At 42.8% G+C, this 17,227-nt stretch overlaps 1 protein-coding gene across 4 annotated transcripts in view; it reads right to left on the bottom strand.

The window, feature by feature from the left end:
* LOC139576496 (G protein-coupled receptor kinase 5-like) overlaps positions 1-17,227 on the bottom strand; it is a 70,889-nt gene that overhangs the window by 51,760 nt on the left and 1,902 nt on the right. The window contains exon 1 of one of the 4 annotated variants that reach the window (XM_071402661.1): positions 16,339-16,458. The exons of 2 other annotated variants lie outside the window; for them this stretch is intronic. The gene's annotated coding sequence lies outside the window, so the exon portion shown is untranslated. Of the gene's footprint in view, positions 1-16,085; positions 16,213-16,338; positions 16,459-17,227 lie in introns of those variants that run through there. One more of the 4 variants, XM_071402662.1, reaches the window with a different exon arrangement.

Raw genomic sequence — 17,227 nt, 5'->3', positions numbered from 1 at the left:
ACTAGTGATACATTAATTACATCCAATTTTTTATTATTAGAGTGGCTAGAGATTTGAGTCAGTATGTTGGCAGCAGCCACTCAATGTTAGTGATGGCTGTTTAACAGTCTGATGGCCTTGAGATAGAAGCTGTTTTTCAGTCTCTCGGTCCCTGCTTTGATGCACCTGTACTGACCTCACCTTCTGGATGATAGTGAGGTGAACAGGCAGTGGCTCGGGTGGTTGTTGTCCTTTGATATTTTTGGCCTTCCTGTGACATCGGGTGGTGTAGGTGTCCTGGAGGGCAGGTAGTTTGCCCCCGGTGATGCGTTGTGCAGACCTCACTACCCTCTGGAGAGCCATACGGTTGTGGGCGGAGCAGTTGCCGTACCAGGCGGTGATACAGCCCGACAGGATGCTCTCAATTGTGCATCTCTAAAGGTCTGTGAGTGTTTTTGGTGACAAGACAAATTTCTTCAGCCTCCTGAGGTTGCGCCTTCTTCACCACGCTGTCTGTGTGGGTGGACCATTTCAGTTTGTCCGTGATGTGTACGCCGAGGAACTTAAAACTTCCCAGTTTCTCCACTACTGTCCCGTCGATGTGGATAGGGGGGTGATCCCTCTGCTGTTTCCTGAAGTCCACGATCATCTCCTTAGTTTTTTTGTGTTTTTTACCCCCAATTTCGTGGTATCTAATTGGTAGTAGTTACAGGCTTGTCTCGTCACTGCAACTCCCGTACGGACTCGGGAGAGGCGAAGGTCGAGAGCCATGCGTCCTCCGAAACACAACCCAACTAAGCCGCACTGCTTTTTGACACAATGCCCATCCAACCCGTAAGCCAGCCGCACCAATGTGTCGGAGGAAACACTGTACACCTGGCGACCTGGTCAGCGTGCACTGCGCCCGGCCCGCCACAGGAGTCGCTAGTGCGCGACGAGACAAGTATATCCCTGCCGGCCAAACCCTCCCAAACTCGGACGATGCTGGGCCAATTGTGCGCCGCCCCATGAGCCTCCCGGTCACGGCCGGCTGCGACAGAGCCTGCACTCGAACCCAGAATCTCTGGTGGCACAGCCTTAGACCACTGCACCACCCGGGAGGCCCTCTCATTTGTTTTTTGACGTTGAGTGTGAGGTTATTTTCCTGACACCACACTCCGAGGGCCCTCACCTCCTCCCTGTAGGCCGTCTCGTCATTGTTGGTAATCAAGCCTACCACTGTAGTGTCGTCTGCAAACTTGATGATTGAGTTGGAGGCGTGCATGGCCACGCAGTCATGGGTGAACAGGGAGTACAGGAGAGGGCTGAGAACGCACCCTTGTGGGGCCCCAGTGTTGAGGATCAGCGGGGTGGAGATGTTGTTTCCTACCTTCACCACCTGGCGGTGTCCCATCAGAAAGTCCAGGACCCAGTTGCACAGGGCGGGGTCGAGACCCAGGGTCTCGAGCTTAATGACGAGTTTGGAGGGTACTATTGTGTTAAATGCTGAGCTGTAGTCGATGAACAGCATTCTTACATAGGTATTCCTCTTGTCCAGATGGGTTAGGGCAGGGTGCAGTGTGATTGCGATTGCATCGTCTGTGGACCTATTGGCACGGTAAGCAAATTGGAGTGAGTCTAGGGTGTCAGGTAGGGTGGAGGTGATATGATCCTTGACTAGTCTCTCAAAGCACTTCATGATGACGGAAATGAGTGCCACGGGGCGATAGTCGTTTAGCTCAGTTACCTTGGCTTTCTTGGGAACAGGAACAATGGTGGCCCTATTGAAGCATGTGGGAACAGCAGACTGAGATAGGGATTGATTGAATATGTCCCTAAACACAGCAGCCAGCTGGTCTGTAAGCAAATAAACAAAGAGAAACGACTGTCCATCATTACTTTAATTTCAAGAACTTTGAAAGTTTCTTCAAGTGCAGTCGCAAAAACCATCAAGCGCTATGATGAAATTGGCTCTCATGAGGACTGTCACAGGAAAGGAAGACCTAGCGTTACCTCTGCTGCAGAGGATACGTTCATTTCAGTACCAGCCTCACACTGCGTGAATCAGGCCTTCATGGTCAAATTGCTGCAAAAAAAACACTACTAAAGGACACCAATAAAAAGAAGATACCTGCTTTGGTCAAGAAACACGAACAATGGACATTAGACCGGTGGAAATCTGTCCCTTTGTCTGATGAGTCCGAATTAGATTTTTAGTTCCAACCGCCGTGTTTTTGTGAGATGCAGAGTAGGTGAACGGATGATCTCCACATATGTGGTTCCCACCGCGAAGCATGGAGGAGGAGGTGGTGTGATGGCGCTTTGCTGGTGACACTGTCAGTGATTTATTTAGAATTCAAGGCACACTTAACCAGCATGACTACCGCAGCGATACGCCATCCCATGTGGTTTGCGCTTAGTGGGACTATCATTTGTTTTTCAACATGACAATGACCCAACACACCACCAGGCTTTGTAAGAGCTATTTGGCCAAGAAGGAGAGTGATGGAGTGCTGCATTAGATGACCTGACCTCCACAATCACCCGACCTCAACCCAATTGAGATGGTATTGGGATGAGTTGGACCGCAGAGGGAAGGAAAAGCAGCCAACAAGTGCTCAGCATATGTGGGAACTCCTTCAAGACTGTTGGAAAACCATTCCAGGTGAAGCTAGTTGAGAGAATGCCAAGAGTATGCAAAGCTGTCATCACGACAAAGGGTGGCAACTTTGAAGAATCTAAAATATATTTCGATTTTCACCAGGCAGTAAATTAGTTAATAGACCAATAAAAAAGAGAATTCCAAACCTGTGCCAATAAAAGCTAGTTTTCCATTTCCCCCTCTTGCTTGAGAAATTGCTCTTTGCTAAAAAAATAAATAAAAAAGATACCATTATAATTGAAAACAATCACAGTAAGGTACTTATAGTGATGATCCACCCCCAGAAACATTTACTGAAAGCTTATGTTCTATCAGTGGGTAAAATCTAAAATGTCCATGATTTCACTTCTAAGTGGTCTGTCTATGAAATCAGGAAATTGTGTAGGAACGCGTCATAGCTACATGGTTCTCGTCACTGGAGATTTAAATGTGAGTGTGTTATCCCCTAACACTTTTATAACAATTACCTGCACTCCAGATCTCCAAATCAGCCAATAGACAGTATGGGCATATTTGTGTCTAGAACACATCCATCCGTTTATATCGTCATGATGGATGTATATATTTCGCTTAGATGTGCTCAATCTAAACAGTGTACCAAATTATTCAATTCAGTTTCTCCTTCAAGTAGCCCTATCTTCTTGCAATGCGTCCTGTGTTTCTGTGGGAAACGTGGGAAAGGGCCATAGCAACATACTCTGCACTCGCTCTGGGCAGAGAACTGCAAGTTGAATTTGTTAGATAGTGCAGTTTGTTTAGGCGATTTTACAGCTAGCTAGTATGGGGCGATTTCTGTGCTTTACAGAAATTGCATTTGAATTGAACATTTTTACATTTGAATTAGGATACTGAATTTGAATTTAATATTTTTGAACTTGTAATGCACAAATGTAATAATTGAATAAAAAAATACAACTCATTTCATGATTTGAAATTGAATTGAGTGAATATTGCATTGTTTTAAAATGTAATTGAACATTCAAATGCAATATGTATTTATTCAGCTTCAATATGGTAGATATTGCATTCATTGTCTGTAAACTTGATAAACTTGAAATTATAGTTTGTGTACCAAAGTTTCATATAGTCAACGTCTCAGGTGCATTTAGATTCAGTTCTCTAAATTCAGATTCAAAACCAGAGACAACATCCTGGTACTTTGCCAGCCAGTAAAGTTAGAGATAAACAGATAGAATGAAACGATCACTCTGGTAAACAGAAACTTCTGGCGGTTTCTGAAGCCAATGTGGCATGTTGAATTTGTCTTCCAATTAATTTGGCTCTAGCAGCATTTGAACCATTTTGGCTATAAGCTATTATGACCCCTTTCCTGAAAGCCAAGACTCTCTGGAACATGGATTTGCCTTCTGTTCCCCTCTGTGACTATCACATGCCACGTTAGAAGAGAGTGTCACAAAAAATAATACATTTGAATAGCCCTTTCATTGCCCTTCTAAGGAAAACCTTTCCACTCCCTATTTAAATCTTGCTCTTGTGACTGACTGGGTTCGAACCAGGTCTCCTGCATGTGACAAGACTGTGTTAGCCCACTTATGTAAAGCCCATAGGGATTAGTTTAGGAAACTAACACAGATCTTTGTCTCCAGCAAGGTTACTCATCAAAAGAGCATGGTTCATCGAACCACCTCAGTTACATTTCACCCCCCTTTGACCTCATACTCAGAGATCACAGCACCAATATCACTGACTGGGTTCGAAATCAGGCCTACTGTACCACAACAACACTTTCTGTGACAAACAGAAGCAGAATGATCTGTCCACTCCATTTAATGAGATTGCAACAGAGGTGGTTTGGTGATCCTGAGTTTGAGTCTCGATATGAGCTATATATCACAGGCACACTGGACCCACTCCAATTTGCCTACCGCTCCAACAGATCCACAGACGTTGCCATTTCCATTGCTATTCACACAGCCCTAACACATCTGGACAAGAGGAACACCGATGTGTGAACGCTGTTCATTGACTACAATTCCACATTCAACACTACTGTTCCCTCCAAGCTCAGAGCCGTGGGTCTAGACACCACCCTCTGCAACTGGATCCCGGACATCCTGACAGGCAGACCACTGGCTGTGAGGATTGGCAACAACACCTCCTCCACACTGATTCTTAACACAGGGGCCCCCCAGGGGTGTGTCCTCAGCACTCTGCTATACTCCCTGTTCACCCATGACTGCATGGCTTTGCACGACACCAACTCCATCAAGTTTGCTGACAACACCACGGTTGTAGGCCTGATAACCAACAACAAGTCAGCCTATAGGGAGGAGGTAAGTGAACTGGCATTGTGGTGCCAGGTCAACAACCTCTCCCTCAACGTCAGCTGAACAAAGGAGTTGATTGTTGACTTCAGGAAGCAGAGGAAAGATCATGCCCCGATCCACATCAAGTAGTAGAGCGAATCAGCAGTTAAGTTCTTTGGCGTCCACATCACTGAGGACTTGATATGGACCAACACGCTTGTTAAGAGGGCGCAACAGTGACCCTACTTCCTAAGGCAGCTGAAGAAATTCAGCATGCCACCACGTGTCCTCTCCAAATACTACCTCTGCACCATTGAGAGCATCCTGACCGAGCATCCTGATTGCTCTGTCCACAACAGCAAGGCCCTTCAGCGGATGGTGAAGATGGCCCAGTACATGACTGGGACCGTGCTGCCACCCATCCAGTACATCTACTTGAAATGGTGCCTGAGGAAGTCACGCAGCATCATCAAGGACCCCACACACACCAGCCAAAAGCCCAAACTAGACAATCTAATGTACTTGTCCTCTTGCTCAGTTGTGCACTGGGGCCTCTCACTTCCCTTTCTATTCTGGTTAGAGCCAGTTTGCTCTGTTCTGTGAAGGGAGTAGTACACAGCGTTGTACCAGATCTTCAGATTCTTGGCAATTTCTCACATGGAATAGCCTTCATTTCTCAGAACAAGAATAGACTGATGAGTTTCCTAAGAAAGTTCTTTGTTTCTGGCCATTTTGAGCCTGTAATCGAACCCACAAATGCTGATGCTTCAAATACTCAACTAGTCTAAAAGGCGGCCAGTTTTCAGCTGTGCTAACATAATTGCAAAATGGTTTTCTTATGATCAATTAGTCTTTTAAAATGACAAACTTGGATTAGCTAACACAACGTGCCATTGGAACACAGGAGTGATGGTTGCTGATAATGGGCCTCTGTACGCCTATGTACAGAGGCCATGGCTTGCGAAAGTATTCACCCCTGTGGCATTTTTCCTATTTTGTTGCCTTACAACCTGGAATTTAAATAGATTTTTTGGAGGTTTGTGTCATTTGATTTACACAACATGCCTACCACTTTGAAGATGCTAAATATTTATTGTGAAACAAACAAGAAATCATTTTTAAAAAGAAGAAAACTTGAGCATGCATAACTATTCACCCCCTCAAAGTCAATACTTTGTTAAAGCCACCTTTTGCAGGAATTACAGCTGCAAGTCTCTGGAGGTATGTCTCTATAAGCTTGGCACATCTAGCCACTGGGATTTTTGCCCATTCTTCAAGGCAAAACTGCTCCAGCTCCTTCAAGTTGGATGGATTCCACTGGTGTACAGCAAACTTTAAGTCATACCCCAGATTCTCAATTGGATTTAGGTCTGGGATTTGACTAGGCCATTCCAAGACATTTAAATGTTTCCCCTTAAACCACTTGAGTGATGCTTTAGCAGTATGCTTAGGGTCATTGTCCTGCTGGAAGTTGAACCTCCTTCCCAGTCTCAAATCTCTGGAAGACTGAAACAGGTTTCCTTCAAGAATTTCCCAGTATTTTGCGCCATCCGTCATTCATTCAATTCTGATCAGTTTGATGCTGCCACCACCATGCTTCACTACGGGGATGGTGTTCTCGGGGTGATGAGAAGTGTTGGGTTTGCGCCAGACATAGCGTTTTCCTTGATGGCCATAAAGCTAAATTTTTGTCTCATCTGACCAGAGTACATTCTTCAATATTTTTGGGGAGTCTCCCACATGCGTTTTGGCAAACACCAAATGTGTTTGCTTATTTATTTCTTTAAGCAATAGCTTTTTTTCTGGCCACTCTTCCATAAAGCCCAGCTCTGTGGAGTGTATATCTTAAAGTGGTCCTATGGACAGATACTCCATTCTCCCCTGTGGAGCTTTGCAGCTCCTTCAGGGTTATCTTCGGTCTCTTTGTTACCTCTCTGATTAATGCCCTCCTTGCCTGGTCTGTGAGTTTTGGTGGGCGGCCCTCTCTTGGCAGGTTTGTTGTGGTGCCATATTCTTTTCATTTTTTAATAACTGATTTAACGGTGCTCTGTGGGATGTTCAAAGTTTCGGATATTTTTTTTATAACCCAACCCTGATCTGTACTTTTCCACAACTTTGTCCCTGACCTGTTTGGAGAGCTCCTTGGTCTTCATGTTGCCGCTTGCTTGGTGGTGTTGCAGACTCTGGAACCTTTCAGAACAGGTGCATATATACTGAGATCATGTGACAGATCATGTGACACTTAGATTGCACACAGAAGGACTTTATTTTTAACTAATTATGTGACTTCTGAAGGTAATTGGTTGCACCAGCTCTTATTTAGGGGCTTCATAGCAAATGGGGTGAATACATGTGCACGCACCACTTTTCCATTTTTAATTTTTTGAAATTCTTTGAAACAAGTTATTTTTTATTTCATTTCACCAATTTTGACTATTTTGTGTATATCCATTACATGAAATCCAAATAAAACCCCATTTAAATTACAGGTTGTAATGCAACAAAATAGGAAAAACGCCAAGGGGATGAATACTTTTGCAAGGCACTGTAGATATTCCATAAAAAAAACAAATCTACCGTTTCCAGCTACAATAGTCATTTACAACATTAACAATATCCACACTGTATTTCTGATCAATTTGATGTGATTTTAAATAGACAAAAACATTATGATTTTCTTTCAAAAACAAGGAAATGTCTAAGTGACCCCAAACTTTTGAACGGTAGTGTACACTCATCCACATACATGGAGTATACAAAACATTAAGAACATGCTCTTTCCATGACATACTGGGGATGGGGAGGGTTGCTGTACAGCTATTTTCAGGTCTCTCCAGAGATGTTGGATCGGGTTCAGCCACTCCTGCGTTGTCTTGGCTGTGTGCTTAGGGTCATTGTCCTGTTGGAAGGTGAACCTGTGCCCCAGTCTGAGGTCCTAAGCGCTCTGGAGCAGGTTTTCATCAAGGATCTCTCTGCACTTTGCTCCGTTCACCTTTCCCTCGATCCTGACTAGTCTCCCAGTCCCTGCCGCTGAAAAACATCCCCACAGCATGATTCTGCCACCACCATGCTTCACCGTAGGGATGGTGCCAGGTTTCCTCCAGATGTGATGCTTGGCATTCAGGCCAAAGAGTTCAATCTTGGTTTCATCAAACCAGAGATTCTTGTTTCTTATGGTCTGAGAGTCCTTAGGTGCCTTTCCACAAACTCCAAGCGGACTGTCATGTGCCTTTTACTGAGGAGTGGCTTCCGTCTAGCAACTCTACCATAAAGGCCTGATTGGTGGAGTGCTGCAGAGATGGTTGTCCTTCTGGAAGATTCTCCCATTTCCATAGAGGAACACGAAAGCTCTGTCAGAGTGACCATCGGGTTCTTGGTCACCTCCCTGACCAAGGCCCTTCTCCCCCGATTGCTCAGTTTGGCTGGGTGGCCAGCCCTAGGAAGGGTCTTGGTGGTTCCAAACTTCTTCCATTTAAGAATGATGGAGGCCACTGTGTTCTTGGGGACCTTCAATGCTGCAGAAACGTTTTGGTACCCTTCCCCAGATCTGTACCTCGACACCTATCTCGAAGCTTTATGGACAATTCCTTCAGCCTCATGGCTTGGTTTTTGTTCTGACATGCACTGTCCACAGGTGGACACCAAAACAAGTTGTAGAAACATCAAGGATGATCAATGGAAACAGGATGTATCTGAGCTCAATACTTATGTAAATAAGGTATGTTTTTAATTTTGTATAAATTTGCAAAAATGTCTAAAAACCTGTTTTCACTTTGTCATTATGGGGTATTGTGTGTAGATTGCTGAGGATTTTTTATTTATTTACCGGTAATCAATGTTAGAATAAGGCTATAATGTAACAAAATGTGGAAAAAGTCAAGAGGTCTGAATACTTTCCGAAGGCACTGTAGTTCAGTACAGTAAAGAACAATACAGTAAATTACTGTACTCTACTCTAGTGTGCTCTATTATACTAAACTCTACTGTACAGCACTGTATTGTACTGCCCAATACTAAACTCTACTTTCTTTACTCTACTGACTGGCTCAGATTCGGACTGACCAAATTTCAACTACTTTTCAACTTCCATGGACGTCTGGTGACGGTAGGTGCTCAGTGGGTGAGAGGGCTGGTTACAGTAAATGGCAAGAGAGGGGGGCTCATGTGTAGGTGTCAGTAAGAGCCGGGAGAAGTGACAATAGCTGGAGAGAGTGAGAAGAGAGAAAATGTCCAGACTGTTTTCACACTCTCGCTTTTGACCACTACAAGACAGAAAGAGAAAGAAAACAGTTATGAGCTGAACATAACAGTATGCCAGTGTAGGACATTGGAGGACAAGGGAGGACAGTAGCAGGTAACCCAACTGTGGTCTGTGAATACTATGAATTCCCATTGTAGCCAATTCAGTTGCAGTCATTCTGTTATATTTTCTTAGTCATTGTGCTACCGATTTGGTAACAGAATGACAGGTTTTAATCACTTAATAAATCATAGAAATTTGGGTTATCAGTAAAAACTAAACTGTAAAACTGTAATTGTAATTTCCCCTTTCCAAAATTGTTAAAACATTTAGTAATACTTTCATAATGTTCCCTTTCCTTCGAGGGCACTGCCAGTATACCCAACCACTCACCCACCACAAGTCAGTCTACAAGAGAGTATAGTATGGACATGGTTACATAGTAGTCAGCTATGACATGAAAGACTACACTGGATTTAGGGACAGACTTGGTGGCTCACACCATTTCACCCTTCCCACTGTATAGCCTCCCTGGAAATATATGTAGTCTCATTTTATCCATCTGTCTCGTTCTTTCTTTCAAAATCATCTTGAAGAATGTTCTTTGTCTCATTACTACACTACAGACCGCTGAAGTAACACACACCGATCCAGCCAACTGCTATATTATCTTGTGCCTGGAAATATATGGTGACCTTTCCAATAACATTGCTGTGCATAGAGGCGTGTGTGGGGTCAAGTACAGGTCAGAGGTAACTGCTGGCTTTAGAGAAAGACGGCTACCATTTTCTTGCCATGTTTCTCCTCAGTAGAAATGAGTGGAATTCTTACCTTTTAATCGGTGTAACTACACTGTCGTTTGTTCTACAATGTTTGCTTTTGGTTTAGGGTCTGTTTGGCCCTAAAATCTGCTTGTTTGTTTTGATCAGACAATCAACATTCCTTTTCCTTCATTCGAGAACACTTCTCTATGATCAAGAACATGTTTAGCCGTTCATTCTAGATAGAACACTTGTTCCTTTATTCTAGAACACTTTTTCCCTACGCTCTAGTTTATAGAACACCCTTTATCTTTAGAGCAGCTGCTTAACATGACATAATTGCCTCAGGTTAAAGGTCATCCATTCAACATAGCTTGGTTTAACCTTCCTCACTTACAAGGGCAGGAGTATCTATCTGAAAACAGAGGAGACGTGGATTGGCAATGCTGTCCTTAGACTGTTTTGTTGTTTAGGCATGAACCTAAAATCTCAGGCTGGCACCTGGGCTTCAGTTCAGTTGCTACAAGTCTGCAATACCAACAAAGCATCTGGAATCAACAACAAACTTTTCCCGTTACCCTCCTTCATTTAAAACGGCTGTTGGCGTTCATTTAAGCTTCGGTTCCACGGCTGCTGCCAATGTGAGAGTTATGAATGGGGAAGCGCGTATACACACACACACACACACACATAATAAACTCAGGGTCTACTGAAGGATGTTAATCTGTTATCTCAAATTACATACACACAGGAATTCATATACCCATTAGAGAGAGAGAGAGAGACACACACACACACACACCTCTGTAATGGAGATGCCTCCCTTCCACAGCTCAGCACAGAGGAAGTGGATTTCTGAAGAAATGCATCCTAAAAATCAAGTAAACGTGACACCTAGTATTTTATAGAAACACTGCTGTTCTCGCTGTTATACATTGAGTGTATAAAACATTAAGGACACCTGCTCTTTCCATGACATAGACTGACCATGTGAATCCAGGTGAAAGCTATGATCCCTTAGTGATGTCACTTGTTAAATCCACTTTAATCTGTGTAGATGAACGGGAGGAGACAGGTTAAAGAAGGATTATTAAGCCTTGAGACAGTTAAAACATGGGTTGTGTATGTTTACAATACAGAGTAGGTGCCAGGCGCATCGGTTTGTGTCAAGAACTGCAACGGTGATGGGTTTTCCAAGCTCAACAGTTTCCTGTGTGTATCAAAAATGGTCCACCACCCAAAGGACATCCAGCCAACTTGACACAACTGTGGGAAACATTGAGGTCAAATATGGGCAAGCATCCCTACGGAACGCTTTCGACACCTGGTCGAGTCCATGCCCTGATAAATTGAGGCTGTTCGGAGGCCAAAAAGGGGGTGCAACTCAATATCAGTAAGGTGTTCCTAATGTTTTGTACACTCCGTGTATAACCCTTTCAGGATAGTCTGATAGGTAAAACACCTACTTGGTTCACACACTTCTGCTTTCCTAATGTTCAAACTACTATTAAAAAAGGTACAATCCATTAGATCAACGTAAAAACATTTTGTCGTCTCAACAGTTTTTGGGGGACTGAGGGGAAAGGTCTTTGAGCGCAAAAGCAAAAACGCAGCAGTCATTGTGTTTTCATTTGAAGAGAGAGAACTTATGAACAAGAGAGAGAATTTATGAATTGTACCTTTAATATTTCTTATGGATTGTACCTTTAATATTTCTTATGGATTGTACCTTTAATATTTCTTATGGATTGTACCTTTAATATTTCTTATGGATTGTACCTTTAACATTTCTATGTTCAACATGTCAGCATCTCTGAAATGCTGTGGTCTGTAACTGGTAATAGGAGCTGTTAGGTGATCCTCAGCAGAGGTGAAATGGCTGAATGGACATTTGGATTTCACTGCATCATCCCCTCAACATCCTCCACAAAGACACAATTACTGGACACCAGGGAGAAAAGGATGGAGATTGGATGACCACAACGTAGTCAATCTGTCATCAAAACTGCATGCAACCTTTCACTTCAGCTAACACTGTAGGCTACATTCATGATATACACTGAATACTCAAAACACATGTGTAGATTAGATTTTTTTTAATTTTATTTAACCTTTATTTAGATGAAGGGGAGGAGTCAATTTAAAGAAGGATTTTTAAGCCTTGAGACAATTAAAGACATGGATTGTGCGTGTGTACCATTCAGAGGGTGACTGGGCAAGACAAAATATTTAAGTGCCTTTGAGCGAGGTATGGTAGTAAGTGCCAGGTGCACCGGTTTAAGTCAAGAACAGCAACGCTGCCGTTTTCCACTCTCAACAGTTTCCCCATGTGTATCAAGAATGGTCCACCACCCAAAGGACATCCAGCCAACATGACACAACTATGGGAAGAATTGAAGTCAACATGGGCCAGCTTCCCTGTGGAATGCTTTTGACACCTTGTAGAGTCCATGCCCAGACAATTTGTGTCTGTTCTGAGGGCAAAAGGGGGGGGGGGGGGGGGGGGGCTTGCAACTCAATATTAGGAAGGTGTTCCTAATGTTTGGTATACTCTGTGTAATAATGTAACTGTTGTGTGTGTGTTTAGCCTTTTCCAGATTCTGAATAATACTCAGGTCTTACTCGCTACTCCGTTATTGCTTAGTGTTTGAGAGAGAGGAGGTGAGATAGACTTACTGGAATCTCAACTGTGACATCATCAATTGTCCTCTTCAGCAGGCCCGAATATGTTCAAATCCATCCTCTGGCCCCTTTTACAAATCCTTCTTTGGAGTGATCACTTACCTAACATAACTGAATTGGCTAAAGTTTACGCTTAGACCAAACCAGTCATGTCAGATTAGTGATGATTACTTACTTCAAAAGGAAGAAGGCAGAACAGAGAGATGCATTTACCAAGTACTGGAAGAGGGCCTCTCCTTCTCTCTGGTCAGCTTTGCAGAAGGAAGGGGATATTGATGGCTTTTTATTTCTCTGCTTGGCTAGGGTTCACTTTATTTCAGTGATTTCGGAAGTGTGAGGACACTGGCGTAAACACTGGAAGCGCAGTGTAAACTGGGCCTTCCTGTTGTCTCTGTTACTCTGGGAGAATTTGGACAGGGAATGCGTGTCTCTCCGCTCAGCTCTGGCTGAGACATACTTGCATAAACAAACAGGAATAAACATGGTTCTCCCTTCCCCATTCTCGCCATGTCCTTGGTCTGTGACCTCTCAACCAGCGTGCGTAGACACACAGATAGGAGCGTCCCTGTACACCGCAAACTCCAACAGGCATTCACACAACCCTTGACACTATGTGCTCTGTCAGATAACGCCCCTAGTAATTCTAACATTACCAGGCCGAATCTAAACAACTAAGCACTCAATGGATCCAATATACAACACACTGAAATCAGCAAAGAATCGTGAAAGAAAGCTCAACAGTTGATCAGTTGTTATGGTGCCATCTTCACCAATATCTTATACCACAGCTCTTCACAGGGCAAATCTATGTTGATCACGTCTGCCGGCGATGTATCAGACCATGGTTTACACTGTGCCAAGTTGCAAACCCTTATGCTGGCTCGGGTATAGAGCAGCTGGGACGACAAGAATGCCATGGGTTTGAACAGCGGCGAACCGTGACTATAGGACCTAGGCATTCAGAGGGACCAAAAATCTTCCAATACTTCGTATCCCATTTTTAAAAAATCAAGAACAGAAAACATAGCATCACTTGATGCGTCCGATATTATATATTCTGTAGTCGGGCCATTTTAGTTCTCGTGAAGGAGGAGCAATGCTTTTTGATGACATTATGAATCAAACAGGCCTGGACGTGCTTCAGGCTGCCACACACACAGAGATAGAACCGGCATGGACACAACTCGTGACACACAGCATAAAATAATGCGACCAGCAAAACAAAAAACACACTGTTTACACAACCTATGGTAGCCTAACACCATCACCACCAATAGTGACAACCCGTCATTCAGGGCAGAGCCCCACCTGTTTTGAGCACCACATTTTTAGCAAAAATAAAATTTATTTAAAACATTGTGGAGGGGAGGGGGGCTTGCCTGTTTTGCATGTTATTGTGGCATTAATATGTGTCACATATCAATTTGCAAACAATGTAAAAAATAATATATATCATTGAGTTAATAGAGCAGCATACAAACATGGTCTCTTTTTTGTTTTCTTGAGTAAGGCAGCTACAAAATGCAGGTGTTTCAGCCTAGCTCAGTGCTTTCTGTGGTGGTGGTGGGGCAAGCAGGCAGAAAATACGGAGCGTTGCACCGTGATTGGCTCAGTGTTTTGTCACTCATGGGGACTTTACGTCACTGCCAAGTGTAAGAGCCGACCTTGAAAATTCTAGCCTTTCGGATGTTACATTAGAAGTGCCCATCCAAGAACACTCAAGGTCATTGGCCACAGATAAAATGACGTCAAATCACGTTATATGTACAGTAGCTTTGATTGGACTGATCATGTCAATCATACTTTCACAATCTTAACTAGCAGTCATCATCATGAATCAAGTCGACAATCCACTGGCAAATCCTTTTTAATCATGGTCAAATTAAGATAAACAATGAAGAGAAATTATAGATAAAATGTATCGGTCCTCATCGACCATTGGACAAATATTACACCACAAGTTGGAAATCGCAAATTCAACGAGTGGTTTGGAAGGAATCAGTGACAGTGGCTGTGTGGTCCCAAATCTGGGATTAAGAGGCTCTTTTCCAAATTTGAAATGATAAACATTCAACATTGGCCATGATGTCAATGAAGCATGATTTGTACCATGCTCAAAACAACTGTTAACTCAGAACTGTGAAGTCTTGAACTCACTGAAGTCAAGTCAACTGGGAAGTTGGGAATAAATGAGCTCTGACTGGGAAAATACATTTTGAACGGTCATCCAACTCAGAATTGTAAATCCAGTTGTTTTGAAAACACCATAAATCCAGAGAATGCCAGACTTTGATGACAAAATTTGCCCACAAAAGGATCGCCGCGCCACCTTCCTGTTCAAGCGAGCACAGCACAACAAGGGGAGTCCAAAAATGTTACGTTATTGTATGCTGCTGCATAAATTATGTCTGCATAAATTATGTAATAATGCCAGGGAGATATGTATACTGTAGCTAAGAAAGTAACACTGGGTGTATGTTGTGTAGTAAGATGTTAGTAGCCCATGTGCCTCACCCTAATAATTTAGTATATTTACCCCTCTTAATTTCACGTATTGTTCTACTGTAGCCTATAACCTGTTTTAGAGAATTGTAATCATTGAATATTGTAAGAGCTTTCATTGTCTGCTTATATGCCCCCTTTATGTATCCTACGGTTCTGACTTGGTGTACAAGGAAGAACACTGTAAGAACAGCCCATGTTCTGAATTCTGTCACTGTACATTTCAAAAATGCTAAACAAATAGTTATACTGACTAACGTCCATCCTAGCTCGCTCATAAATGTCTTAATCGAAATTATTGATTGCCACTTATCCGCTTGTCGTCCTCTTATGCCATAGTTTGTACATCTCAACTGTCATTAGAAACCACATTTGTTTAATCAAGTCAGCCATATCAGCAATGTTTTTTTTTAAAGCAGTAAATGAGGCTGAATGAACTGTGTCGGTGCCAGACAAGGCTCCACTGATGTGTAGCAGTGGTAAGATGTTGGGACTGCTGTTGGTACAGCTTTATGAAGGCCTTAACAGTTTGTGGGCACCGTTTGTCACCATTATATGCATCTCACTTGTTTGTTTTTTTGCTCCACCAAGATTTACATGCTAAAATCACTACTGGTGACAACAACAGTGTCACATCGAAGGTGACAGGTTTATGTTGCTGAAAGGACAGTGACCGTAATACCTGTGCACTCCATGGCGCTGAAGGAGAGACAGTTTTGGTAAAACACATAGACACGGCTGATAGACAGGTAACCGCAGTGCATGAAATAATTATAAAGAATAAGTAGCCCATTCACTCCAGTAGGCCCCATGAAATCATAACAATACAAAAGCACAACCATTTCATTTCAAAAATGAAATGAACAAACCAGCTTTTACTTCCCATTGCAAATATATTTCCGTCACACTAACCAGTGATCTAAAGTTTAAATGCAACAATGTTTCACAGTGATTATTTTCAAAGGGGTACCTAACAGCAAGTGAGCTGCATAAAAAAAAACAGTTCCACTCACCAGATGATGATTTGTAAACAAAGGTTGAAAGTTAATCTTGAAAAGGGTGTAGCTAACAAATTAGCAACAACATCCACCTTGAAGTTGATAACAGCTGCATGCAGCAGCCTTCGCCATGGTCACAGTACTACAACACAAGCTAGCATTTTCATTATCACACTACTACAACACAAGCTAGCATTTTCATTATCACAATACTACAACACAAGCTAGCTAACGTTACTAGAATTAGCGTGGGGAAACTACTGCTTACGCCACTGATTATTTTCTCTTGTGCTCTGTCGTTACGTGTCTCTCCAACCCTGTTCCTGGAGAGCTACCGTCCTGTAGGTTTTCACTCCAACTCTAATCTAGCGCATTTTATTCTAATAATTTGCTAGTTGATAAACTGAATGTAGCTGTCCAGGAACAGGGTTGGAGAGCTCTGGTCTAGACACATCACCTTTTTTTAAATTTTATTTTGTACCCCCCATTGTAAGTCAAAATGTGATTGGGTCATTCCACTGTCACTCCAAATTCTGCTCCAATACAGCCTTCTGTCCAGCTTCTGAAAGCCTAGCCAATGGCTGGCTGAGCTAGCTCGATTTTTCTACCTAGAGACCACCAAAGAGAATACTGATTATATATTTTTTTCTCTTCAGTATTAACCCTTCTCTTTCCAACACAAACTGAAGAGATTAAATCAGATCATTACAATTATTGTAAAGATAAAATATACATTTAAAAAATATAAATATATATATACAGTACCCACTAAGCGCAAACCAGATTGTATGGCGTATCGCTGCAGAATGCGGTGGTAGCCATGCTGGTTACGTATTCCTTGAATTCTAAATGAATCACTGACAGTGTCACCAGCAAACGACCCCAACACCATCACACCTCCTCCATGTTTCACGGTGGGAACCACACATGTGGAGATTATCCGTTCACCTACTCTGGTAACTCTACTGAATTTATTCTCTGCGGCAGAGGTATCTCTGGGTCTTTCTTTCCTGTGGCGGTCCTCATGAGAGCCAGTTTCAACATAGCGCTTGATGGTTTTTGTGACTGCACTTGAAGAAACTTTCAAAGTTCTTGAAATGTTCCGCATTGACTGGCCTTCATGTCTTAAAGTAATGATGGACTATCGTTTCTCTTTG

The sequence above is a fragment of the Salvelinus alpinus genome, chromosome 5 (assembly GCF_045679555.1).
Source record: "Salvelinus alpinus chromosome 5, SLU_Salpinus.1, whole genome shotgun sequence".
Lineage (NCBI taxonomy): Eukaryota > Metazoa > Chordata > Actinopteri > Salmoniformes > Salmonidae > Salvelinus > Salvelinus alpinus.
Note: the sequence above shows the minus strand (reverse complement) of the source record. Positions and strands in the feature narration are given on the sequence as shown.